General features: G+C 35.3%; 1 pseudogene; it reads right to left on the bottom strand.

Annotated features, from left to right (window-relative positions):
• Positions 1–565: 565 nt before the first annotated feature.
• LOC132182258 (mitochondrial Rho GTPase 1-like) lies at positions 566–7,084 on the bottom strand (annotated as a pseudogene).
• Between the last annotated feature and the right edge of the window lie 607 nt (positions 7,085–7,691).

Genomic DNA, 7,691 nt, shown 5'->3' with positions numbered 1-7,691 from the left:
GTTTATCAAAGTGGTATACAAACCCAAAAATGCAATTTGACGATCTTGAATCAAAGAAGATTGTTACCAATTAAGGTCTAGGATGATTGGTCTCTCGAACGATGTTCGAGTTTCCTAGTCTTATATTTGCATTTTGGATAGAACGAAAGGAATTTGTAAAAATGCTTAACTGGCACCCCCAACTTATTTTTTTGATAACCACTGATTACACAATGATGTACCAATATTATTGATAACCCACACCTTTCTTTGTCAAAAAAAAAAGTTAATCCAGAGTTTCAGAATTTTAATTACAAAAACTAGGCAGCTAAGGATTAATGATGGGTTTAATAAAAACATGCACAAAAAATTAAAAATTAAAACAGAAAAAATGAAATCATCAACCACGCCGTTTTTAAAAGCTTAAAATCTTAAAATCCATGTTGGACCAATGAACCAATTAATTTTAGCATAACTTTCGATAGTGCAAGATTCCTACACAACTCAATCCATTGTATATTTTAGGACACTTGGTTTGAAAAGCCATCTGGGGGAGGGGCCGGGGATAATCCAACAAGCAACACCAGAAATGAAGGCCAGATTAGCCTTTTTAGTACAAATATATATACAAGGTACAGAAAATTATGGTAATTTAGGACGCAGCTACTCAAAAAACCTAACAAGGTGGGTGGTTTTGAAGATGACAAATCGTAGCACAAGCAAACTGTAAATACATAATATGATGAGGATGAGCTAAATTAAGCTGATTGACATCCAAACTACGATCCCTTAACGGGAAGCATTATTCCTTGCCGCCAGAGTACCTATCCAACAATTGACACCGCAGCTCCAACTGTCAAAAGGTACGTACAACATGATTTAGAGGCAGGCATATGAACAAAAACAATAAGCTCAAAGAGCAATTAAACTCTAGCTTGATTGTCACAGCAAAAATGATCATCCATTAGAAACAAGAAGCCAACAGATTCAAGGACTTGCACAAACCCAAAAGATCAACATAACATACCCGAAAATACTATAAGTGTGTGGTTTATAAGTCTGTATTGCTTGCGGCTTCTCCCAGCTTCAGTTTTAGCCTTAGGAATTCTCAAATGAGGGTGTTCTGCAGCACTTACAATCCTACAAAATATATTATTGAGATTGCCCGACTTCCTACTGATAGGTATGGGATCCACTATTCCCATGTCCTGACAAACCTACGAAAGCAAAATTGCATTGATAATATGCAAGGCAGTGTAGGGCCAAAGGGACGACGCTATTATCAATTTATCATACAATATAACAAATACAATTAACAAAATACTGCAAACAATTAAAGGTCACAGCTCAGCTTACAACAATATTACTCAAATAATCATCACCATCATAGTGACCATCACTAACATGAAGCAAAAGATAAAAAGCCCATAATTTAAGTACATGTATTTTCATAGTTATGCACAAAACCATATTAACATATCTAAATATTTAGATATCATTTTTCAACCAAACCCATAGAATGCCTGAAATAGGTAAAATGTTGAATTTAGGCCGCCTTGTCCAAGTTTTGGAACTTCACCATTCAGCAAACTTGTCTGACCAATTCTTTCCTGCCAAATTACTCGAAAAATTAGGAGGCAGATTTCACTAGTGAACAGACTCTGGAATGCACTTTCTGCATATGGACTGTAATTTTAGGTGATCTTGTCTATATATAGTCGTATATGTCATGTAAACCTTTGTAATACTTCTGTTCCAAATCCAGAATTCGGAAAAAAATTTGTCCATGCATGTCAAGTTGCAACCAATACTAATCAAATTGGTTTAAAGAGTTTTGTCTAACAAATTTAGTATTATTACCACTAAGATAAAAACCTACATGAACAAGCACTGGAATGCCAACGAGCCAGCCATAGAAGCCATTATGTTCGGAGCAGGCAACCAACTAAACACACTAAAAATAATTTGTGGAAAATGGAGCTTGCATAATAGAACATGCATATGATATTATAGTCGCTGAAAAAGATAAATACCCTATTAGAATTGTGTGTAGCCATGGAAAAAGAGTCCAGATCCTCTTTAGCTGCGACAACGAGGCAAGGCACCTCAAAGCCAGTATCTTCGCCATGACTAGCAACTTCTACCAGCAACTCAGTTGCTCTATTAGAACTGTAAAAGTAAAATGCATCAATCTTCAGAAACTCCTATATACCAATGCAACAGTGAAAACAGTACAGGTCATACAATATACATATTGAAATCATGTTTAAAGCAATCATAAGTTCATTTGTCAATAAAGTTAGTAGCTTCCAAAGTGACGGTCAAAACCCACATACAAGCATGAGTCTAGCACGCAGAGAAGTTAAAATGCTATTTCGCTAAGACCTGTCCCATGTGCCTACAAGCAGCATCAACAACAATAAGGGAAATTTCCTACGGAAGTTAAAGAATAGAAAGGATAAGCTATAGCATTCTAATCCATTTACTTTGCCACCCTTTACTAAAGGAACCACAAGGTTACTAGTAATATTAACAGACATGCCTAAAACAATATAAAAAAGACTAATATTAATATACGACTCTATATCGAAATATCAGGTCCGAAAAGGCCAAACCAAATTAGAGAAGAAAAGGCTGAATTTGGAAAGTGAGAAAGTTAAAACACTAATTTAACAAACGTATCACTGTGATTCATGCTATAGTTAAATGCAATAACAATAAGAGCCTTTTATTTACCCGTCATGAACAAACACTGCTACATCACAAGGAGCCAAAGATTCTTTATCTGAGAGCAGTTTAGCGACTTTGTCTTCAGGTATCTCTCTCAATACAAGGGTCTTTTTTGTCCCTTGTGACGAAAATAACAAACAAATACTCAGACAAAGGGGTGGGATGTGAACAAGACTAGCAATTACAGCAACTGGCAGAGCATTTTGATTTTGCACGAACATCACGTAAGTTGAAAAAATAATTCCATCTAGTGATAAACTAAACCACAAATTCCAATTGGATATGGAGGTTACTTGGAGACAAAATCAATGACTTCATGTCGGCCCTGCCTTTAGAAACAACAAATAAAAGGTTTCTTTGTGAAAAATAATCCACAAATCAGCTGTAAATTAATTAAAGCTACAGAAATTCTCTAAAACTTGCTGTTCTATTGCCTTCTAAAAATACTTGCAGGAAAATTATATACTGCCTATAAAACTGGACAGACCAAGAGACACCATCAATCTGAGTTAATTCCACACACTGATTCAAATAGTTAAAGCAAACAATTTATAGATTAACATAACTCAGAATCTAGGCTCATCTGTAACTACAAAAGGACAAAACCTTATTGCAACTTCCACAGAATGCACAGCAAGTATTAGCATAGATCTTATTTGATAAGACAAATGCACACATATAGCATGTGTTCGACAGGAATTTCAAGGTGCATGATGTAATAGCACTTACCCTAGATCCGTCAACAACGTTCACCGCGTAATGATCTTCAACGTTGGTTGAAGTATATTTATCAGAAAAATCCCTGCATTTCCCATTTCATCAACAACGAATGTTATATTACTTGGTCACAAAAACTAAATTAGCGGGAAGCATCATATTTAAAAGGATGACTCAGAATACCTTCCAATAAAAAAATTCAAAAACGCAGACTTTCCAGCCTTCTTGGGCCCAAAAACAAAACACTGAAAAACATTTCTGTTTGTCTGTTGCTTCTTCCTATCCAAGCGCATTTTTCTAGTCACACGGAATGCAGATAAAGGATTGCCAGGATAACCAAAGTATAGCATATTCTCCATGCTCCAAGCTGGGTCTACAAGTGTCATAAAGGCCCACTACAACCACACAAATTTCTCACAAACTTAAGCACAGGTTTCCAAAGAATAGGCAAAACACAATTATTTAAGAAGATTGTATATTTATAAGCATTTTAAAAACTGGAAAAATGTGTGCATAGCATAAGTGTAAAACTTTCTTATCAAAAAAAAAAAAAAGCATAAGTGTAAAACTCTACATATTATAGGTACGATTTCCAGATTAAGATCATAATTCATAATTAGTTGGTAGACCGATTTAAAAAATTCCAAACCCCAAGACAGTGTGAAACGCATACCATGGACAAAAAGCCATCAAGGGATAACCCTCCAAATTTATTTTTCTGTGCAGCATCTGCGTATGGCTCTCTCTCCCAAGGACTGGCAAAAGAAGTATGTCAAACATCAAAATGCTTTTCTGGCTAATCATTCTAGTTCTTAAGAATGAAATAAATTATAAACACTTGGAATAAATCATAGACCAAAAATCCCATTAAACATTACAAACCCTCACACGATGGGAAAGGAGGAGGATGAGAAAAGGGAAAAAGTGGGGGAATGCAGTAACACAGAATATGCATGGATGCATATTCAAAGAGAGACTGAAGAATGCCCAGATTATAATTAGAAAAGAAGAAAAGCAGCAGGAATAGAGCACCATAAAATAATAAGTATTGACAAGAAGCCTATATCTACAGGCGAAACCAAATTTCCAACTCCTACTTGCTCACTCGTGAGATGATCGACAAACTTCCCAACTGGTGGAATTTTAGTTAGATTTTCACAAAAAAGCTTTAAAAAGACAAGTAAATGAAAATAAACACATAATAATAAACTGGAAAATATAAAATATAAATTTAAAACTCTAAATTATAAAATAAATATATAAAAATTTCCGTACTTTTTGAATGGTGAGAAACAATTTTTTTTTTTTTTACAATGTAGATAAATAATGCATCTTGCATATATGGGGAATTTGGTCTTTATTTGCATGTTAATAAATAGTGCATCTTGCATATATGCAAGGTACCTAATAAGTACTGTACATTAGCCATGTACCATCACTTCAACAAGTAACCAAGGCATGAAATACTAAGGTAACTACCTTAAGCGTCTTTAAACATTATGAAGCTACTATTACCAATAATGACTTAAAATTGCATAAAATGCATTGGCAGCAAAATTGATGAGGATTATCATGTTGATCCGCTTGATAAAGATAAACCAAAGGATGGGAAGCCATGCAGATTGATCAAGTGAACAAGATTTCTCAGTAAAGAAATATAAAAGTTGTGACAGAATAAAACAAGTCAGACAATATTAAAAGATATTAATGAAAACCAAAACTACCTTTCTGAAGCATAAGAAAATATAATGTCAATTTCATGAGGTCCCAACACCCCGTCCTACTAGGGAAAATAGACATGATCACGATTTTAACAGATAAGAACTTGATAAACCACTTAGCTACTTGAACAACTATAGTCTGTCACAGTAAATATTGACGACAAAAATTATATTACAAGCTTATTAACAACAAAATTGGAAAAAGTACTCAGAGCACAGAATAACACATACAAGATTGGTACTATTCAATCCAAAGATTTCCCTTAGATACTTGGTGGCTTCATTTGTCAGCTCCACAGTGTACACAAATGAGAACCGACAGTAAGCATTTTAAACAAACATTGTATGACTCAGAAGAAAATGCAACATTTTCATTTGCATGGTTTTGAATGGGTTGGGGTAATATAAGATTTGCATATTATTACATAACACATTTGTGGGTGTGTGTGAACGTATTTATATATCAAATCCGAATGGAGTGGTGTTTAATAGAAGTTCAAACTCCATGCCAGATGAGGGGATCATGGTGGGAAATTTGGTGCCTGTCCACCTCAAACCAAGCCTTACGCATGAAGAAAAATCTTTGATACCAAGGCCGAACAACCAGATTCAGAAGGCACATTTTATTTAAGGTAGGGCTCACTGTCTGATCACCAATCGACCAGATTGGCCATACTCGACAATTAATTTCATTTCAAGATCTAAGTCCAACAAACATTTACTCACAAGTAGAGGACAGACAGAGAGAACTAAGGCTTTATTTTTTTTATCATAGAAATCAAGTTTAACACTCTCCACAGGGGAAACACCCTCAAGAAAGCTAAAGTAGGCTTTAAGCAAGCCCCTAAGCCTCCAAAAGTTTTTCCAAGTAGGATCCTAGTATACAATTAAAATACAGAGGACTCAAGGTCAAACCAATAGCATGCATCATAGCCTGATTTGAAGCCCAGCCCCAGCTGAAGCCATGCCAACCATTTGTCATCACTAGAAAGAAGGGTAACACCAAATTCTGCCCATCAACAACTATGAAAGCAGACATACAAATCATATTCCTTAAAAAAGGGCCTAGCATAGTGACAGCTAAAATTCATCCCTAGAAAATACATGACATTGCTGCAATTATTAAGTTAACGTAAGGGCTCACATATACTTATCAATCAATATGAATATAAAGGTTCACATTAGCACCACCTGCAAGAAAACTTGTTTGATAGGGTTCTACCACTTCTCAGAAATTTATTTTGTAGTAGCAAATTTTAGTTGGGATAAAGGCTTAGTCGAGTTGAGTAAGGATTATTAAAAATTGACAAAGCAGGGCAATGACAATCTTTGCCGTAGATAATTAAAAACTTCACTACCTTCCTTTCACTTGCCTAAAACAAATAGATTATTTCAGCACATAATAAATCATTTATCATTTTCAATTAAAGCCATTGCAACTATAGCAATTGTAATTTCCCCCAACGATATATTACCTGATCGGGAGCTCGTTTGAAAGTCATGGGATGACGTCCTCTGCAAGTTTGAAATCATTGTTGTATCCAAATTTTCGTAGAATAGTCCATATCGTCTCAAGATGCCATTTATCTATGTGCAGTTGATGAAGAAAAAGGAAACCCGTCCAAGTAATCCCACGTTCACCGACTCCTTCACCCAATTTTTCTGAGACAACCCTCTTAAGACCTACTATTTCAGAAGGTTGTAATGGAGCATTGAAACATTTGACATGTTTACAAGTATTATTAGTTCCCTCATTTATCTTCAGCAGAAAATACCAGGACTCTGATAGGTGAGAAACTTGTTTGCAAGTATTACAAGATCATTCCTGAATTGTCAGGAACATCATACTTGGACATAAAACAATCATAAAACTCAATTCAGTACAAAAGTAGCAAACACGGAAGCAAAAGAAACCTGAAAATCATTCTACTCTGCATCATTGAGGGCATTGTCAACTATCATGGTCACAAAGAAAAAATATCCGCTTCAAGGCTCGAACAAATCTGGGGCTCAAAGTCTCTGCTTCCTCATCAAATAGTGGACCTGCTGGATGAAGCACAACTTTTTGTGCATAGTAGAAAACTTCATGGGTCTACAAAATTAATACATTTCAACATTAAACTCCAAATATCGAACGAGAATGCAAGTATCAAACATCGCTTCAGATAATCAGAGTCATCCAACTAAATGCGGGATTAATTAAACCGAAATCAGATCCTAGTAGTCACTAGCTTGAAGTGAGTCCCTGATGCACAAAGTAAAAGTTCAAAACAAATTTATTACTATACAAAATCTATGTCAGGAGGCAAACCAAGACGGCAAATAATACACAGGCATAACTGTATACAATACAAGACTGCTATGCATAGCACGTATAGACCCTATCAGATGCCGCTACAGTGTCCAAGCCAGGATCTCATCTTGGGGGGATCAATATAAATTATTGCTATTTTGATCTCAAACCAGATTTCACAGAAGCAATTTACTTCTTTCTTTTTTTTTTTTAAGCGGAAACTTTACAAAACCTCCATCAACTTTCACACG

Source organism: Corylus avellana, chromosome ca5, assembly GCF_901000735.1.
Source record: "Corylus avellana chromosome ca5, CavTom2PMs-1.0".
NCBI lineage: Eukaryota > Viridiplantae > Streptophyta > Magnoliopsida > Fagales > Betulaceae > Corylus > Corylus avellana.
This window is presented reverse-complemented; position numbering and strand designations above follow the sequence as displayed.